Below are 21,400 nucleotides of genomic sequence, written 5' to 3'. Positions count from 1 at the left end.
TATGACACCTGATACGACGAAAATACATTTACAAAAATAAGAAGATTATGTAAATATTGGCAAAAAAGCATAACATAACAACTATAACAAGCGCATTACAGTACCTTGTCTAACCTGGTTTAAACATAATATAAGAAATGCTATACACATTGAAATAATGGAGACATACACATGGATTATTAACATGATGAAATCATAAGTGACGAAATTTACATAAATAAAACAAATGATCACATTTGGAACTAATTGGATCAATTTACACATATGGTGGCATGACAAGGAGCTACAAAACTTGACTAAAATTAAATCTATTTCAACAAAATTTTTGGATAACTGAGTAATCACAAATAAGAGATGCTATACACATTGAAATCATGGAGACATACACATGGATTATTCACATGATGAAATCATAAGTGACGTTTATCTTTGTAATACTTTGCTTACAATCTATATATATACAAAAAAATCACTACATATTGCAATAGCTGGATGGGAGAGAAAATAGTAAGCTGTAACTTAAAGCTACTATATAAATGTATATAAAAATTCATGAACAGAGCAAACAAAGTAATACTGCCACAGAAATATAATTCACGAGGAATTACAAATCTTGAAAAAGCACATGGCAATCTTTGTGCTACGGGTTTTTACTTTGTGACATGTGGCAGTTGCTTAGGCACGTCTAAATGTTGCAAGTATATTACCCTTATACGTTTGTTAACCTGGCGATTTAAGAGGCAAATTAAGGGTCCTCTTGCCATCTTTTGGAATTGAAAGATTCAATTCCTAAAACCAAAAAACAAAAAAAAAAAGAAAATGATGAGAAAAATAAATAAATAATAAAATAACAACAAACAACACGCACGAACACGCCAACAGCGATTCTGGCCGGATTTAAACAAAGATTTACGCCAGCAACAACTGCTAGACGTTGGCATTGCTGCTGCTTGTGGAGCTAATGCCCATTTGAAAAATGCGAATGGCATGCTTAACAAAAGAAACCAACCAACACAGCTGCGTCAACGTGTGCACATCACATCGTCGGGATGCAGTAGCCTAGCCGTAACGCCAATGGAGCTTACACCGCCGCCACAGACGAAGAGAGTGGCGGTGTGACCACAGTGACGCTATCGCATCTCAGACAGCAGGCACAGCAACAACAACTGAACATCATCACATTAGAATTTTAATTGGCCGAACTAGCTTTAGCGTTGAATCATCTGCATACTTTGGGTATAATCTATAGGGATTTGAAGCCAGAAAATATTTTGCAGGACGAATACAGACACATAGCGCTTACATATTTTGGGCTATCGAAACAACCATTGGATGGTTCAAAAACATACAGTTTTTGTGGGACCGTCGAGTAATTGGCGCCTGGTGTGCTTATATACGACACAATTTACCATTTCATGGGCAAACACGACAAGAGACATTGAATCAAATATTGCGTTCCAAGTTAGGTATGCCAGAAAATCTATCACCTGAAGCACAGTCACTCCTCCGCGCTCTGTTCAAACGAAATCCACAAAATCGTTTGGGTGCTAGTCCTAATGGCATACTTGATATAAAAGCGGATTGGTTGAGGCTGGAACGGAAGGACGTGCATCCGCCATTTATACCAGCAATTTCACGCGACGTTGCATTCTACTTTGATGTTGAGTGTACTTCTAAATCACCACGTGACTCACCTGGTGGCCCTATCTCTGCGCCAACGCACGAAATGTTCAGGGATTTCAGCTTTGTAGCGCCTGTGCTTTTAGATCAAAAATCCAACAATTCAAATCCCTTATCGCTATTTGTGCCCACTGCGCCGCCTCCAGAGCGTTCACTGCTCGGTGTGCTGGCAGGAAACTTCCATTCTGAATACAATGTATTGCAAGAACTCGGCCGTGGCACATTCTCCGTGTGTCGTTTGTGTGAACATCGTTCAACGAAGGAACATTTTGCTGTCAAAATTATTGAAAATCGAGCTCTGCAGTTGCTGCTAGGAGGTGATTATGTTGCGTTATGGCAATCATCCAAACATTGTTACATTATTCTCAGTATATGAAGATGTTACTTCAGCGTACCTGGTTATGGAGTTGTTGAAGGGTGGTGAACTGCTCGATCGTATACTCGCCGTTGGTCAAATGTGTGAGAGTGAAGCGAATGCTGTTTTAAGAACGGTAATGTCAGCGGTGGCGTACTTGCCCGAACATGGCGTAGTGTATCGTGACCTGAAACACCATCGAATATGATTTATGCAAGCATGGGACATACACTTGAAAGGAAACCTAAAAGCTATGTGATCTCGGTAAGTCTACATTTGGTTCCGCATGCTCTCTAATTCTTATTGACTTTTACTGCACAATAGATTTGCACAAAGGCCGCACTGCTTCCAGGGCTAGCAATAATATTTACTTTTACAGGTTTCGCAAAGCAGTTACCCGCCGACAACGGTCTCCTTATGACTCCTTGCTTCACCGCCAATTTTGTAGCGCCAGAAGTCCTGAAACGCCAAGGATACGATCTCGCCTGTAATACAGGTGGTTGGGTGTTTTGCTTTATATTATGCTTTCTGGTCAACACCGAATGACTTCCCTGAGGTGATATTAAAACGCATCGGTTCTGATCATGTGGACTTCACTCGAATATTACAAGCCACCTCTTTCTTATGGAAAATATGAACTGAACTACCATGAATCTGACTGCACAACCATCTCTACATTCCTTGGATTTAGATATTTCCATGATACTTCAGGTTTACCAAAAATTTAAGCACAAAAAAAAAAAAACAAATTATAAATTTATTTAGCAAATAAAGTCTTTTATTAAAAAATATTAATAAATAAAATTATTTGGCGACCTTTATGTAACTAAACTTTGTTGTTAGGCTGGCTTTCGGTCATTAGGTATTTAGGACCTAAAGCCAGCCTAACAACAAAGTTTAAAAAATATTAATATTACTACAATAAACCAAAGGTAAAAAACATGAAATATGTATAGAATAATTCAATAAAATCTGAAATAGAAGAAAAAAATTATTATTATTATTATTGATTGCTAAATTTCAAGCCAACGGTCATGGTGGAATAACCATGTATGTGTAATCACTACAGCCTAAAATTTCTGTTGTAGTTGAATTTAAATTGATATTTTGGTTTTTTTTTTTGAGTTGAGTTGGGATATGATATGAAAGTCGTCGTCGATATTACATTTCCGAGTTTATTGTAAGCAATTAAAAATAGTACGACTGATAATGGAGATCCCTGAGGAATTCCATTGAAAAGGTTCTTTAATTAGAGTATTTATTACCTACTCTGACTTTGAGTTTCCTGTTTTTCGTAAAGTTTGATACGTAATTTATTATTTTATTGCCAACCTTCCTTTCTTGAAGTTGATCTATAATGGTGTGGATACCAACTTTGTCGAATGCCTTTGAGAAGACTAGCGATATTATGGATATATGTTTTTTGGACGAGAGAAAATCAGTTATCATGTAGTCTAAATATATTAGACTATCAGTAACTGATCTCTCTCTCCTAAGGCCCATTTGATGGCTATTAAGTAGCTTGCTGTTTGTAACAAACCACCATAGCCTGTTAGATATAATTTTGTCTAAGGTTTTTGCAATTACTGGGCTTAAAGTAATTGGCCGATAGGGTTTTGCGGCAGTTTTGTTGCTATTTGGTTTTAAGATATGAATAATTGCGTTTATTTTATACATTTGTGGTATGTAGCTGTCAAAAATTGTATTATGTTATTACATTGTTTTAGCTGTATGTGATAATTGCTTTACCAGATGGTATGTAATTCTGTCGAAGTGAGTGGAACCCTTCAATTGTTTCAGCGCTATGCTTAACCTCTGTATAGGTAAAAGGTTTTTCAATTTCTTCCGCTTTTTCGTCAGTAATGTAGTTTGATGGGTTTGTCCAGAGAGTTTCCTTTTTAGACCTAATCAACATTGCAATAATTGTCTGTCCCAGACCAGTAATGCAGTGAACTAACCTGTACTTTTTCACCTTCAGGGTCTATTTGGAAGACCCTCCAGGAATGCAGATGTTCAACGTAACCTTTCAGCCTTTGGATCTTCTTCGTGATATCCCGGCGGATCGCATAATTTAATGGATTTGTAGAGGTCAACGTTTTAGCATCAATATCGTCAAATATGTCGTTACACTTTTTTACGAACTTTTGTGTCGACTTCGCGAGGCTTTCCACATACTTATTTTTACCAAATAAATTTTGGTTATATGCCAGTTCAATGCCGGCCTCGACCGAATTACTTAGTAGCTGTACCGCCTTTGAAAATTTTGAATGATCAAAATTTGACGGGTAAACGTGAACGTCTGTAAGTTTCGGACAAATTTTGAAGTTGGGGTTTTGCTTGTCGATGTCATACAGAGCACGTATGACATCGAAGCTCGCAATACCATCAACAGTCTTTTTCGCATCAACAGTCTCAATTTGGTTTAAAAGCATGGTGTTACATATAGACCTAATTAGATGGCAATAATCGTAGGGGGCACACACGTTTGTATCGTTATGCATGAAGTATGGTTTGGATATCTGGATACCAAAATAACTATCACACAACGAGTGGTTAAAACTTGCTTGGTCGCAAACGATAGATTTAACATTTAAACCGATATCTGTCAAATTGGAAAGATTGTCTCGAAGTATGAAATGTAAGGTCTTGGCATTCATAGATCGTAATATAATATGAAAAAACGTATTTCCAATTTGATGTGATACCTTTAATCATAAAAAAAAGGAATTTGCTTCCAAGTTTCAAAGTACGATGGCCCCCACCGATATCTACTAAGCCATCAATTAAGTATCTTGCCTTATTATAACATAAATCTGACTTTATATGCATCTCGTCAAAAAGTACCATGCAATGACGTTCGATGCTGGACATATTTTTATACTCAGTTGAGCAGAGCTCACAGAGTATATTAAGTTTGATTGGATAACGGTTGGTTGTACAGGTATAAAGGAATCGAGATAGATATAGACTTCCATATATCAAAATCATCAGGATCGAAAAAAAATTTGATTGAACCATGTCCGTCCGTCCGTCCGTTAACACGATAACTTGAGTAAATTTTGAGGTATCTTGATGAAATTTGGTATGTAGGTTCCTGAGCACTCATCTCAGATCGTTATTTAAAATGAACGATATCGGACTATAACCACGCCCACTTTTTTGATATCGAAAATTTCGAAAAAGTGCAATAATTCATTATCAAAGACAGATAAAGCGATGAAACTTGGTAGGTGAGTTGAACTTATGACGCAGAATAGCAAATTGGTAAAATTTTGGACAATGGGCGTGGCACCGCCCACTTTTAAAAGAAGGTAATTTAAAAGTTTTGCAAGCTGTAATTTGGCAGTCGTTGAAGATATCATGATGAAATTTGGCAGGAACGTTACTCCTATTACTATATGTACGCTTAATAAAAATTAGGAAAATCGGAGAAGGACCACGCCCACTTTTAAAGAAAACATTTTTTTAAAGTAAAATTTAAACAAAAAATTTAATATCTTTACAGTAGGTATTCGAAATCCGACTATAACCGCGCCCACTTTTTCGATATCGAAAATTACGAAAAATGAAAAAAACGCCATAATTCTATACCAAATACGAAAAAAGGGTTGAAACGTGGTAATTAGATTGGTTTATTGACGCGAAATATAACTTTCGAAAAAACTTTGTAAAATGGTTGTGATACCTACCATATTAAGTAGAAGAAAATGAAAAAGTTCTGCAGGGCGAAATAAAAAACCCTTGAAATCTTGGCAGGTATTACATATATAAATAAATTAGCGGTATCCAACAGATGATGTTCTGGGTCATCCTGGTCCACATTTTGGTCGATATCTGGAAAACTCCTTCACATATACAACTACCACCACTCCCTTTTAAAACTCTCATTAACACCTTTAATTTGATACCAATATCGTACAAACACATTCTAGAGTCACAACTGGTCCACCTTTATGGCGATATCTCGAAAAGGCGTCCACCTATAGAACTAAGGCCCACTCCCTTTTAAAGTACTCATTAACACCTTTCATTTGATACACATATTGTACAAACGTATTCTAGAGTCACCCCTGGTCCACCTTTATGGCGATATCTCGAAAAGGCGACCACCTATACAACTACCACCACTCCCTTTTAAAACCCTCATTAATACCTTTAATTTGATACCCATATCGTACAAACACATTCTAGAGTCACCCCTGGTCCACCTTTATGGCGATATTTCGAAACGGCGTCCACCTATAGTACTAAGGCCCACTCCCTTTTAAAATACTCATTAACACCTTTCGTTTGATACCCATATTGTACAAACGCATTCTAGAGTCACCCCTGGTCCACCTTTATGGCGATATCTCGAAATGGCGACCACCTATACAACTACCACCACTTCCTTTTAAAACCCTCATTAATACCTTTAATTTGATACCCATATCGTACAAACAAATTCTAGAGTCAACCCTGATCCACCTTTATGGCGATATCCCCAAATGGCGTCCACCTATAGAACTATGGCCCATAACTATGGTCCTCATAAAATACTCTTTAATGCCTTTCATTTGATACACATGTCATACAAACACATTCCAGGGTTTCCCTCGGTTCATTTTCCTACATGGTTATTTTCCCTTATGTTGTCACCATAGCTCTCAACTGAGTATGTAATGTTCGGTTACACCCGAACTTAACCTTCCTTACTTGTTTACAATGTCTTTTAAATTCTTACAGACGTTCTCGTTGATACCGGGTACAACAAATCGAATGGGCCGCCATCGCAAAAGAGAAGTTTTAGATGGCAAAGCGAAACCCAACTCTTCGCGCATAAAATTGAACGCTTTAGTTGATATAAAATTTATATTTTGCGAAATTATCTTTTCGTCGTCGGTATAAAATGCTCGTTTGCCAGTTTGTACAATCATATTCGCGAATGTGACCGCATTTGCACTAGCATCTTTGGCAGCAATTATAGACCGACGACGTAAGTCCCGATTTTGTAATTTAAGTTCTTTAATTTCCTTTTTTAACAAACAAATTTTCTTCTCCTGAAAAGCGGAATATTGAAAACGATACCGCGTTGAATTTAATAATTTAAAGCGACGTCTTTTCGTTTTCAAGTCCACTGAAGTGTGTTCTGATGGCTTAGTTTTTAGCTCTAGTGTGGGAAAAACCACCAAGTCCTTAAAACATTCATATTTTGACGATACCTCACTATCGTGAGGATTTATACTTTCAGAATTGACGTCAACTTTTTCAATTTTTCTATCCTCCTCTAAAAACAAGCAAGGGATGTGCCCTGAAAGGACTCGATTTTTGCCTAAATGTTTAGGTTTAAAGTGTTTGCTACAAACATATAGCTTGTTTTCAGAAGCATCGACTTTGCAGGCCAGAGCCCAAGTTTCGCGAGCTTTTCTTTCCCACGGGAATTTAAAAAGTGTGTGTTTGCCATCCTAAACACAACACTGTACACAACAGGACTTACTTGGCTTGCCGGGTTTCCATTGATGTGGAACGTCTTCATAACCTACGGAAAAGTAGCATGACTTTAGATAGGTTGAAGGATTAAAAGGAAGGGATGATTATTTATTAACTAAAAAGACGCCAAACCACACACAATTTACTATAATAACAGTGTTGCCATTTTGGTGCTTTTGGAGCCAGATCTAGCCCTTTTTTTTGCGTTTAGCATCAAAAATTCCGATTTAGCCCCTAGCTCTTTTTTGGCCCTCTATAAAATGTTTGCCCCTTCTTGGCTCCAAATCTATTTCGGCAATACGTATTGTGAAATTTGTAATGTGTTTTATCTATGTCGAAGTTTATATATTTGCTTTTCAGCTTGTGCAACAGCATAGGTCAGATTTCACCAACTCGACTTAGGCTAAAACTTAGTTGCAAATTAAGTTAGCCAAGATTTGAGGCTAAGTTTTTTTTCGGTTTCACCAACTTAGCTACTAAACTCATTTGACATACAAAAACCCTACAGCTGTTTTATACATAGTAGTTTTTGGCACGGTTTTATTACAGTTGTTTATAATATCGGGGTTGCTATATTTGCATAATGAAATAAGTATAAATACTGCCATTTAATTCGACTCAAAATTTGTACTACAGCAACACTGTTGAAACTCGAGAATTAAGCTGGAGACATTGGTGCTTAATCGGTAACCGTGTCGGTAACCTTATAACAGCTGATTCGACCAACCTTATGAGAATCAATGCAATCGATTATTGGTGCCGCTAAGGTCGTACCCGTATCGTAGCCAACTAATTGGGTTTTGGTTTACCGTCGTAACGATAAACAGCTGATTACGTTAGGGATACGGATACAGCGATACGACATACGGCACCAATGACTCCGGCTTAAAGCTGGAGACATTGGTGCTTTATCGGTAACCTTATAACAACTGATTCGACCAATCTTATGAGAATCAATGCAATCGATTATTGGTGACGCTAAGGTCGTAACCATATCGTAGCCAACCAATTGGTTTTTGGTTTACCATCGTTACGATAAACAGCTGATTACGTTAGGGATACGACTACAGCGATACGACATACGGCACCAATGACTCTCGTTTAAAGCTGTAGTCATTGGTGCCGTTTGTCGTATCGCTGTAGTCATATCCCTAACGTAAACAGCTGTTTATCGTTACGATGGCAAACCAAAAACCAATTGGTTGGCTACGATACGGTTACGACCTTAGCGGCACCAATTATCGATTGCATTGATTCTCATAAGGTTGGTCGAATCAGCTGTTATAAGGTTACCGATACGGTTACCGATAAAGCACCAATGTCTGCAGCTTAAGCCAGCTGACAGCTAAGCGCTATTGGTGGTGAATCAGAAACAGAAAAATTTTAAATATGACTTAACTAAGTTAAGTCGAGTTGGTAAAACCGGCCCATAGAGTCACCTTCTAAGAGTTTCGACCCTTTAACTTCAGATTTTAATAAATTTTTTTCCCCCGTACCTTATTTTCATTATACCGTTGAAGAATATATACGAATTAAAAATTATGAAATATAAAACAAGTATAGCAATAGCACAGATGAAATAACGAGATTAAAAATGCAGTGGAAAAATATCTATCTGACAATATGAAGTGGTGTTAGACTTTGAAATATACAAGCATCTCTTAAAATTAATGAATCCAAAAAATATTTATTAGTTTAGCAAAAATAATAATTCATCTTCTGAGGAAGAAATCATAGATTTTGAAGTCTAAGGCCCTTCAAACATATCTCGTCCCAACATAAACTTGAATATGTATCGCACACGTGTATTTTAATGGTGATTCGTACACCCGTAGAATGTTAAAAATTTAATAAAAAACTGGAAAAAATTCGGCCAACATTTGGGAAGTCGTATTTTTCGTGAACCTACAGCCGTGTCATTTTAGTAGTGTTGAAAAATACTTGTTACTTTTTAACGATACCTTACCGCCAAATGGCAAAACTAAAGTTAAAAAAAGGTATTTTTGTTATTAAAAAATATAATATGAACTACAAAAACAGTTTATTTATGTACCTCTATACTTATTTTTTTTGTTAGTTATATAAACTTGTTTAGTTCTATTACACATATTTTTCTGCTGGGTACTCCATAATTAGCACACACACTTAGAATGTTCAAAAAAGGTTTATAAATTTTACCCAACATGCTTATATGTGTAAACAAATAAGCATATTTTTTTTTAAATTAATTAATTACACACACACAAATAAACTACATATATATAAAAAACATTATCCAATATTTGGATGCGGATCACCCAACACACCCATGTAATTCTATACGTACGACAGCATACACTTTTAATACACGTTCACCAATAAAAGACGCGTGCGTTTGGATCCAGGATCATCCGAAAGCGGAGATGAGGTGGTCAAACATTTTTGGGTTAAAGTCTAGTTTAGGGGTCGACTGCTAATACGCTACCAAAAATATCGAGAGAGGTATCAAACGACGCGGTTTAACATCAATAAGTATTAACAATCCGAAGGCGGGAAATAAAAATTTTGACTCGTTCAAAAGATATCAACCAAAAGCCGAAAAATTACCCGCGGGTCCCTCCGAAACCGGGGGTGGTATCCATATCCATTTTTGCGCAGAACACCTTTCTGGATTCAAATTTTGATAATTTTGTGTACCCACAAAAAAAATTGGGTAATGGTCTAGTTGAGGGGTCGACTGCTAATACGCTACTAAAAATATCGAGAGAGGTGTCAAAAGACGCGTATTAATCTCGAGAACAAAAATCCGATGGCGGAAAAGAAAAATTTTATCTCTGTCCGGAGATATTTGCAGTTGAAGTTGGCGATTTCCATGTGGTTGTTGTTGTGTACGTACCCCCAAAAAAAATTGTGCATCACCGTGGCGGTAGCCACGGTTATACCACACACCCGGACTTGGCATGAGGTAGCCCAGGGTTATTTTTTATAAGCGCGGCCGAAGGCCGCCAACGCAGAAAGGTGTTCTGCGCAAAAATACTATGGATCCGACCCCAGGTTTTTCGTTAATATCTTTTGAACGCGTTAAAATTTTTATTTTCCGCCTTCAGATTATTAATACTGATGTCAAGACGCGTCGTTTGACACCTCTCTCTTTGGTAGCGTATTAGCAGTCGACCCCTCAACTAGACTATTACCAAAAATTGTGAACATAAGTGTTTTGCGCGTATAAGGTTTTGCTCTCCAAACCTCCAAACAGGTGTTGGACGCATCCAGGGTAATTTTTTATAAGCGCGGCCGAAGGCCCCCAATGCAGAGGTCTTTGAGCCTCTCGATATTTTTTGGGCGCGTATTAGCAGTGTCATACTGTCGTATAGAATTACCCACACCCCGACACCCACAAAAAACGTGTATACTCACCCAAGCAGAGGGTGGGATGGCATCCGTTCTTAAAAATTTGCCACTGGTAACTTCACTGGGAGAATGTTTTGCACACACGAACGCGTTTTGCTGCGGGAGGTCCGCTTCCCGAGGGATGTGCAGATTACCCTCCACTTTGCGTTTAATTCGCCATTACGCGGAAAACGGAAAATGTTAAGTTTTCCACAAACTCATTGTGAATGATGACAAAGTGTGATCTCTTCTGCATAAACGTCAAAATTCCAAAGTGATTGGATCACCTGATTCGTATTTGACTATCGCTGTCTCATTCTGTATCTCTTTCTATCACCCGCTGAAGATAGGCGCCGCCATATTGAACAGCCTGTCAAAACGCTGAAAAGTAGCCATATTGAACAGCCTGTCAGGCAGTTGACAGATAAGAGATCACACTTTGTCATCATTCACAATGCACAAACTGGTGTGTGCGACACTTTCTAACTTTTTTCATAGTAAAATTAGTAAATAAAATAGTTAGTTAGTTAGTTAAGTCAAAACCATTGTGAATGATAACTAAGTGTGATATCTTCTGCATAGACGTCCAAATTCCAAAGTGATTGGATCACCTGATTTGTAATTGCCTTTCGCTGTCTCATTCTGTATCTCTTTCTATCACCCGCTGGAGATGGGCGCCGTCATATTGAACACCCTGTCAAAACGCTAAAAAGTAGCCATATTGAACATCCTGTCAGGCAGTTGTCAGATAAGATATCACACTTACGCCCCGATTCTAATGTGGTAACAACATTCTTCACCACGGTAACGAAATTATGTGGCAACTTTTACACCCTTTTCGTATTCTACCAGCGAAAGTAGCCGGATAATTGTTTACCCACAAAAGTAGGTGGTTACATCGAAATAACCACACAACAGCTGTTGTTTAGAAAAAGGCAAAACTGAAAATTAAAGAATTGTAAGCGCAAATAAGTAAAGATAATAGTAAAAAAGTGTTTGCCTTTTGCTATACATATTTGTTTACATTATTGTACTCTCACAGAATAAATTACAATATACCTATGTAGAAACTTATCATGCATAATATGCACATACACATCGTCCCGTTTATTCGTAAAGCCGGAGTCATTGGAGCCGTATGTCGTATCGCTGTATCCGTATCCCTAACGTAATCAGCTGTTTATCGTTACGACGGTAAACCAAAACCCAATTGGTTGGCGATGATACGGTTACGACCTTAGCGGCACCAATAATCGATTGCATTGATTCTCATAAGGTTGGTCGAATCAGCTGATAAAAGGTTACCGATACGGTTACCGATAAAGCACCAATGTCTCCAGCTTTAACCACGTATCTACAAGTGAGACATTTTCGGTAAAGCGAACACGGTTGCCACACCATGTTTTCATTTGGGACCAAAATTCATCGAAAAAAAGGGCCAAATTTTTGTTTTATTTTATTAGTATAAAATACAAAATTTTAGGATGTTTCCATATAAAATTTTACTAAACATAGTGAAAACTTTCCTTTAATTCAAGCTGAACAAGCAAATATATGTGCATGCAACCAAAAATGGTACTATATTTTGACATAGGATAAGTCTTTGTCATCCACCAACCAAACGTTGTGAACTTAGTTTTGGTCACAAAGCTCTTGGTTCTAGCATTATGTTGTTGATTGCAATGGAATAAAATGTATAGTGCAGTTAGGTTTTAGTAAGAAACGGTTCAAAATTTGCGTTCTGGTGTTGCCGAACTATGTATGTGGAAAACTCAGGAAATCATAAATGAAACTAGGAAATCTTGTTAGTGCTATTTTTATAGATGCCTAGTTTTTTAAACTTCATATCAGAGCCTAGATTTAGTAAGTGTGAGTTTTGATCCCAGGCCTCAGGGGTTCTGCTAGCACCTACGGGAATAATTTTATAAAAAACATTTTTTCCGAAATCAAATCCCTTTTGCATTTGCTTCCTTCTGTCTTCGAGTTAAAATATTTCTTGTGCCAAGATACTTAGTTTTCAATTACCTTGCGTGGCTTTACACCACAATAGTCCTGGAATTCCTTGAACATTGTGAATGATGACTAAGTGTGATGTCTTCTGCATAAACGTCAAAATTCCAAAGTGATTGGATCACCTGATTTGTATTTGACTATCGCTGTCTCATTCTGTCTCTCTTTCTATCACCCGCTGAAGATAGGCGCCGCCATATTGAACAGCCTGTCAAAACGCTGAAAAGTAGCCATATTGAACAGCCTGTCAGGCAGTTGACAGATAAGATAACACACTTAGTCATCATTCACAATGTCCTTGAACTCATTGAGCTGGGTGAGAGAGATTTAAATATCAAAGTGCCAAACGAGAAGTAGTGCATAGAATTTCTTTGTATAAGTTTTGAAAGTGTTAGGCTCACGGCAGAGTGCTCGCTATAAGCTATGCTAGGCGAGAAGCAATTTTTATTTTTATATATTTTACATAGTGTTGTATAACCTATCGAAATATCTAGCCGTTATTAATATTATTGTAACAAATTTCCTTCAAATCCTCTTATTTGCAACCTTCTGCTAATTTCGAATCACTAAACTGTTGAATAAATAACTCCAATCTTCAATAATGCAAAAATGGCATTTATTAACGTACTTCACAATAACACGTATACTTCGCTTACTGATAGCTTGCTTAACTCAACTGTTTGATAGCTTAAATGAAACTAACTCTCGCGCCTCTACTGTCGCGGCCTTTTATACCTTTTGATTTCTCGTTGCATACTTCTAGGCTTTTACATTCCAGAACTTACTAGTTATTTATCAGCTACAAAATCACCAGCCACAACTACGTTTATAGCTTCTCATATGCGCGTGAGTAATACTTGCACAAATTATTGCCCTCTCTTGTGAGCACCTCAGATAAGATATATGCATGTGTTTGTGCGTTGCTTCTCCGCTACGTGTACGTATGTACATATGTGTAGAAATAATTATTGATTCGTTTATGTAGATACATAATGATTGATTTATGGATGTGCATGATATCACTGTTTAGCATCGGCTTAGGGATGACAGTACCCCTTAGTGTTGCTAATATTCGTAACATTATTATAAAACAAGAGTTTTTTTTATTAGTTGGTTATTTCGTCAACAATTAACGACAATGTGTTTGCCAACACTTTTCTTTTTAATGCCTGGCATAAATTATATCCTAGGTGAAATGTTATTGTTCTGGTACATTTTATTGACTGAGCAATTTTTTATGGTGAGAGTTCCATTGAAGTAAATTCAAAATTATATGGAGGCTAACGAAAGTGTGGCGAATTTTTGGGCAATATTGTCAATTTTTACTTGAATGAAAAAGAAAGAAAAGTACCAATCGTGGCTACTGCCTAAAAAGCACCAAAGTTGAAGAAAAGGGACCAGCGGACCAAATAGGGTTGGAAGGGACCATTTTTGGCCCAAATGGACCAAAGTAGCAACCGTGAAAGCGAAGAAAACTACCTTTCGAATTTCTTCACACAACTGGTAACGATATTCGATTACATAATGTTCTGGGAACTATTTTACCGGTAACGCTCAGAATCGGGGCGTTAGTCATCATTCACAATGGTCAAAACGGCTTTCTCACATGAAAATTGAAAACTAAAAAAAAAAATACTTTTTTGGAGGACTTTTGGTTGGGTTGCTAAGATGATAAAAACTTTTCAAATTCAAATTCAACATGTCTACTTGGTAACAGTTAATAAACAGTTTTCCAAGTTCTATGTTGGGATGTTGGTTTGGGAGGTTGGGAAAAAGAGTTCATAGAAAAATTTTAATCTAATTTGACTTATGCAATTTTTCCTGAGGTCCTGAGGGAAACATTTTACCACCCATCCACCCACCCATCCAGTGTCCCAACGAAAGCGGCTTCCATCCATTCACCAAGAATTTTCATATTTATAACGAGCTCTTATATTTACTTAGGTAATAACAAAGAAATTGAAATTTCAATTTCTTTGTTATAATTTCAATTTCTTTGGTAATAACATATTTATAACAGAGCTCTGTATTTACATAGGTAATAACATATTCATAACAGCTTCTTTTGACATTTCAAGATTGATTTATGGATGTGCATGATATCACTGTTTAGCATCGGCTTAGGGATGACAGTACCCCTTAGTGTTGCTAATATTCGTAACATTATTATAAAACAAGAGTTTTTTTTATTAGTTGGTTATTTCGTCAACAATTAACGACAATGTGTTTGCCAACACTTTTCTTTTTAATGCCTGGCATAAATTATATCCTAGGTGAAATGTTATTGTTCTGGTACATTTTATTGACTGAGCAATTTTTTATGGTGAGAGTTCCATTGAAGTAAATTCAAAATTATATGGAGGCTAACGAAAGTGTGGCGAATTTTTGGGCAATATTGTCAATTTTTACTTGAATGAAAAAGAAAGAAAAGTACCAATCGTGGCTACTGCCTAAAAAGCACCAAAGTTGAAGAAAAGGGACCAGCGGACCAAATAGGGTTGGAAGGGACCATTTTTGGCCCAAATGGACCAAAGTAGCAACCGTGAAAGCGAAGAAAACTACCTTTCGAATTTCTTCACACAACTGGTAACGATATTCGATTACATAATGTTCTGGGAACTATTTTACCGGTAACGCTCAGAATCGGGGCGTTAGTCTTCATTCACAATGGTCAAAACGGCTTTCTCACATGAAAATTGAAAACTAAAAAAAAAAAATACTTTTTTGGAGGACTTTTGGTTGGGTTGCTAAGATGATAAAAACTTTTCAAATTCAAATTCAACATGTCTACTTGGTAACAGTTAATAAACAGTTTTCCAAGTTCTATGTTGGGATGTTGGTTTGGGAGGTTGGGAAAAAGAGTTCATAGAAAAATTTTAATCTAATTTGACTTATGCAATTTTTCCTGAGGTCCTGAGGGAAACATTTTACCACCCATCCACCCACCCATCCAGTGTCCCAATGAAAGCGGCTTCCATCCATTCACCAAGAATTTTCATATTTATAACGAGCTCTTATATTTACTTAGGTAATAACAAAGAAATTGAAATTTCAATTTCTTTGTTATAATTTCAATTTCTTTGGTAATAACATATTTATAACAGAGCTCTGTATTTACATAGGTAATAACATATTCATAACAGCTTCTTTTGACATTTCAAGATGTCACATCACAGCTGGTTTTGGAACTGAAAATTAGCAAAAAAAAAGAAGCAAGGATATTTATTGCATTTTCGACTGTCGCAAATTGATAAGACAAGAAAAAAGTTTACAGTGAAAAACAATTGCATTTGCCATTGAACTTTTGCGAAATATCCAAAGTAAGTAGATCTGATAAAATAAAAGTGAAATCGTATTATACAAGCTACTTCTCGCCATTTATTACGTTGTTGCTATTGCCATGACGCCCATGACCTTCGTATTTTACTTTATTGTGCATTGCAATAATCTTGAATCGAAATCAAAACCACATTCCAGAAGCCAATGGAATAGCAAGTGTTCGTAATCAACAAAGGCAACAGTTTTGCGGCTACAATAAATCAAGAAATATAAAAATTGGTTTAAGTTGACTAGGAAAAAGATCTGTAAAGTTCTTTCTGAAAGTGTTTACTGGAACCTATTTGGCAAATCATTTAGTCTAGTTCTTTATTTCGCTTGCGGCTTTGCGAATGTGTCCAGCAATTAATATAAATATTTAATTTTATGATCGTCAACGAGCTGGAAATTTTCTTTTGAGTTAGTGCAAAATCAGATATGAAATAGATATTTAATTAATTTTTTATTATCATTAAGTAGAGATCACGGTAGTATTGTGAGAAACAAATTTTTTTTGTGTCATTGATTGGTCTATTGGTCTGTAAACTTTCCCCCATTTCAACTTCACATTGTTCGTAGCGCAATAAAATTGGTTTGCTGTGGGAAGATGTGCGGTGGGCTGGGGGTCCGTGGATAATTTGTGGCCAAAGCAGAGAACGTGTACCTTATAGTAAACAATGACGTGTAGCTTTACGTCTCTGGGCCAAAGCCCATTTCTCATTTTTGTTATTTACTTTTCGCATTTTTCGTCAGCAATGACGAAACTATCTGAAAATCATGGAAAGTTGATTAAGATACAATGAGCGGGGGAATAAAATACGCAAGAGGTGGAAGCACTGCTGAATAATCAGCAATAGTGAAGAAAAAAAAAAACTGTTGAAATTTTGTTTTGCTCTATAGTTTGCGAGGGAATTGTAAGGAATACAAATAACTAAAATGAGCAATAAAACACAGTTTTTATACAATCGTGTATGTATGTTATAAAGCAAAAAGAATTGCGACCAAATACGGCAGCTAAATTGTGGCCAAAATTCCTTAAATAGGCCTCGACCGACAGACAAAACATATGTCCTGCTTGTAACGTGTCCCCACATGACACCAACCATCTCGTTTAACTGTACTGTGAAACCAACGCCTCTAACACCCCTCTCATTATGGTCCACCCCTGTTGAAACAGCAAGTTTCTTTGGATTCCCTTTAGAGGATATTGATGACAATTTGTGATCGGTGGCACATATTGGATGGGGCGAAGCACTGCTACAACAACAACAACAGCTCAAACACATCGCAACGGCGACAGAGGATTCCTCACATCAGTAGGAATACCCCGAATTTCCGCGGAGTATTTTTGCCGTAACCACAACAGCAAAAATATCACCCCTTTCATTGTAGTTAGGTCTTATGGTTTCCTCAGCCTGAAGGGTTGCGCTACACAACCCCTTGAATCTGGTGTGGCTTTCCGTAGTTCGATATCGAACAAAAAGGGGTATCAAATAATCGTTTTTGCGTTCCGTAACACAAAATCTCGTAGCGTCGTATCGAACGTCCGATACAATCTGTTCGATGGCACCTTAGGTGTCGAATTGCTTTTCGTAAGCTAGAGTTTTTAATGCTTTTGCGATTATTTGAGGAATAATTTTAAGCTAAGGAGTCAGAAAACAAACGCTTTTCCCTATTGAAATTATTTTGATGATTCCAATATACTTTCGAAACACTTTTTGATACACGAGAAAAATGTACTCAAATTGAAATACGTAAACCAAAACTGTGTCCTCGAGCGTTTGATAGCGAATTAAAGTATCGAGCTAACGAGTGTCGACTATCGAATTATGGAAAGCCACCCCTGGTATTTTAGTCGCCTCTTACGACAGGCATATCTACCGCGGGTATATTCTGACCTCCTTACCCCCTTGGGGGCCTAAAGCGGGTCAAACCACTTCGTGGAATTTATATATTTTGCTATAGCCTTGACTTCATAGCTAGAGACTTCAGCAAGGTCATGTAGAAAAGGTTTACCAAGGATGGCCAACCTACGCCTACTAAGCCCTGGACAATGACAGAGAAGGTGCTGGACACTCTCCTCCTCTTTTGTACATCTGCAGCTGCGACAATAGTCGAAGGTCGTTACCCCCATTCTAGCACCATGTGTGCCTATTAAACATTGCCCTGTTAGAACCCTTATCAGGGACGATAGAACTGATTTGTTTAAAATCAGAAGCGCTCTTGTGCGCCCCGTGTCATATGAGGGCCAGGTTAGCCTGGATTTCTCACACGATGATATGGCTGGCCATAGTCCATTTGCAATTCTTATAGTGCTTGTGTTCACACGAGGCCTGAAAGTGGTCATGGATATACCTACCGAATCATTTCCCTGGAGGATATGGCCGGTGGTGCCTCTTCTGGCCAGCTCGTCTGCTCTGCAGTTGCTTTCAATATCCCTGTGCCCAGGTACCCATATAAGGCTGATACTGAAGGGCTGAGCCATCTCGTTAAGAGATCTGCGGCATTCAGTGAACGACTTTGCGTTGTCGACGATGAGTCCAGGGCCTTTAATGCGGCCTGGCTGTCAGTGCGTACCGGTATTGGGACTGGGGCGTTCGTTCCCAGGATTGTTGCGGGGAGACTAAAATACCAAATTGTTCAAGAGGCTGTGTATCGCAACTCCCTCAAGAGGTTGCAAGCGCAATTTCTAGCTTCTCCAACACAATTGTCAACCTCACCTACCCCTGGCGAGTACTGTTTCTTTACCAGCCGAGGCTCTGGCGACCCTACTTTCCTCATGGATCTATAGAGTGTGAGGGCGGGTTGGCCCAGAAGGTTTCATGTGGTCATATTAAACGTTCCCGAGATGGTCAGGCTAGTACCTTAATGGTGCTTTGTTACCGGAACGTACCAGATCTATATCCGCAAAAGGACCACCAGCATCGAAAACACTCCCTAAACCTTCGGGGAGTGTCCTTATTGCTACAACAACAACAACCACCACGAAGCTGTTTATCGTTACGACGGTTAACCAAAAACCAATTGGTTGGCTACGATACGGTTACGACCTTAGCGGCACCAATAATCGATTGCATTGATTCCCATAAGGTTGGTCGAATCAGCTGTTATAAGGTTACCAATACGGTTACCAATAAAGCACCAATGTCTGCAGCCTTAGCTATGAAAAGGGCAATACCTCAGTTACCCACGAACGTACGTACAAAAAACGTGTCAGCTGACACGACCTATCTTATGAGTGTGCAATGTAAACGAAAACTCACCGACGTTCAACGCACGTAAGTACGTAGCCCGGAACGTAGAAATCAAAACAATTTTGATTTTTTCCGTAAGAACGTGTCAGCTGATCGCTCTCTCACAAGACAGAGTTGCCTATTAAATATTTTGTGTGCTATGTTTGGACCAATTGCAGTTATTATACAAAAAGGCCTAATGATTGTTTAAAATTTTGTTGAAATGTCCTAAAATTATTCACCCCTATTCTGCATTTCGATTACGCTCCCGTTCTACGCTCTGCTTTAATCGAAGTTGGGTATTCTGCATTACGACGGAATCGTAACGAGAAGAGGAAGAGCAAATGATTTTTCGAAATCAGCTGTTTGTACGGAATGTGTGAACATTGGAACAAAATAAATTAAAGAATTTGTACAAAAAAAAAGCAATTGAATTAATATATTGCCGCCGTGTTATATTTTTTTGAGTGAAGTGCTTTCATAATTGTGTGTTTTTGTCGTTCTTTTGGCCAATTCCCTGCCGTGGCCACCAAGTTTTGTTAAAACGGATTCCTGCACGAATATAGTTGACATTTTCTGAATTTTAAGGATGCTAATTTCATTACACTGGCCTAAATTACTTTATAAAGGTTTATTTATTCTTTCCGCAAGGATTGTTTGCGTTTTCGCTTCACCTTCCTTTACTCCAGCAGCTTGCTTTGGCATATAAGTGGACCCAACGAACAGACAGAAATTATAGCTGTCTATTATAATGGAATCAATAGCCGCGGCATTATTTGTGGAGTTGAAAAGAAACGCATACGAAAATGGCCAGGCGAGAATGGAAAGGCAAATATTGCGAGATTTGTATAATTCATTTGAGATGAGTGACGAATTGTAAGAAATTGAACTTAAAAGTGGTAAAGTTTAATGACTTATTTTCTTATTTACTTACATTTTTGTTAAAATTCTGTTGTAAATTGATAAAAAAAATAAAAAAAAAATATTTTTCCGCCAACTAATTTGCAACTTAGAAAAACGGAACTACGATCGAAATGCAGAATACGCAAAATCGAACGATTCAAAGTTGGATGGAAAGAGATTGGAACACAGAATACCAAAATTGCCAAATCGAAAAAATTCCAATCCAAGTCGAAATGCAGAATAGGGCTGATTATATAAAATTGGAGGTTACAAATAAATGAACTAGAAATTCTTATTTAGTATTTGTTTCTGTCATTTGCACCATGGAAAATTGTAATTCCAAAAGTTGATGTTTGCACAAGCATGCATGCAAACTGGTCAATGGCAACAGTGTTTTGCTGTAAACAATACACACACAAATATGTTATGTATGTGCATGTACACAGACGCACACATTGATTCCTACGGACTTGAAGGTTCGGTCAAACGCGTTTCGTACGACACACGTCGGTGCATACTTGCAGCTTAAAACACAAGAAGACAACAGTCAGTCAGCACGCGGTTGTGGTTGCGACTAGAGCTACTACTGAGCGTTCTGGAAGGCATATCGGTTTTAACCCTTGCAAGCCAGTGCGTTTCATAGGAGAAAGTCGTGGGCTGAGAATTGTGGGTAAGCTGATTTTAACCGCTCTACAACGCTTTAGACCACGCTCGCTCCCTCGTAAGCAAACGTCCACCACAGCATCGTGATCCCGCGCTCAGCCAAACGTCAACCGCGGTAGAAGTACGTCGGCAAATCGCAGTAGAAGTGAATAGGAGTGAAACGCCACAACGTAACTGTACCGAGGCTAACGAATCTCACCTAACGGGACGCGAAGTTGTGATTGTCACCTGAGCAGCAATTGAAGGGCATCTGAAAGGCGTATCAGCGTTTAACCATCGCAAGGCAGTTTCCTTCATAGGAGGAAGCCGTGGCTTGAGGATTGCGGGTAAGCTGGTTTTAACCTCTCTACAACGCCTTAGACCACGCTCACTCCCTGCCAAGCGAAGGCCCACATCGTCACGA

At 38.0% G+C, this 21,400-nt stretch overlaps 1 protein-coding gene and 1 pseudogene across 2 annotated transcripts in view; both read left to right on the top strand.

Moving 5' to 3' along the window:
- Positions 1 to 689: 689 nt before the first annotated feature.
- LOC137241259 (ribosomal protein S6 kinase alpha-3-like) lies at positions 690 to 2,824 on the top strand (annotated as a pseudogene).
- A 13,221-nt stretch (positions 2,825 to 16,045) lies between these two features.
- PolI (DNA polymerase iota) overlaps positions 16,046 to 21,400 on the top strand; it is a 42,898-nt gene continuing 37,543 nt past the window's right edge. Inside the window, exon 1 of one of the 2 annotated variants that reach the window (XM_067763031.1) lies at positions 16,046 to 16,203. The gene's annotated coding sequence lies outside the window, so the exon portion shown is untranslated. Of the gene's footprint in view, positions 16,204 to 16,412; positions 16,619 to 21,400 lie in introns of those variants that run through there. The other variant, XM_067763032.1, reaches the window with a different exon arrangement.

Source organism: Eurosta solidaginis, chromosome 1 (assembly GCF_040869045.1).
Source record: "Eurosta solidaginis isolate ZX-2024a chromosome 1, ASM4086904v1, whole genome shotgun sequence".
Lineage (NCBI taxonomy): Eukaryota > Metazoa > Arthropoda > Insecta > Diptera > Tephritidae > Eurosta > Eurosta solidaginis.
The sequence above is the reverse complement of the archived record's forward strand: the minus strand, read 5'-3'. Positions and strand labels throughout refer to the sequence as shown.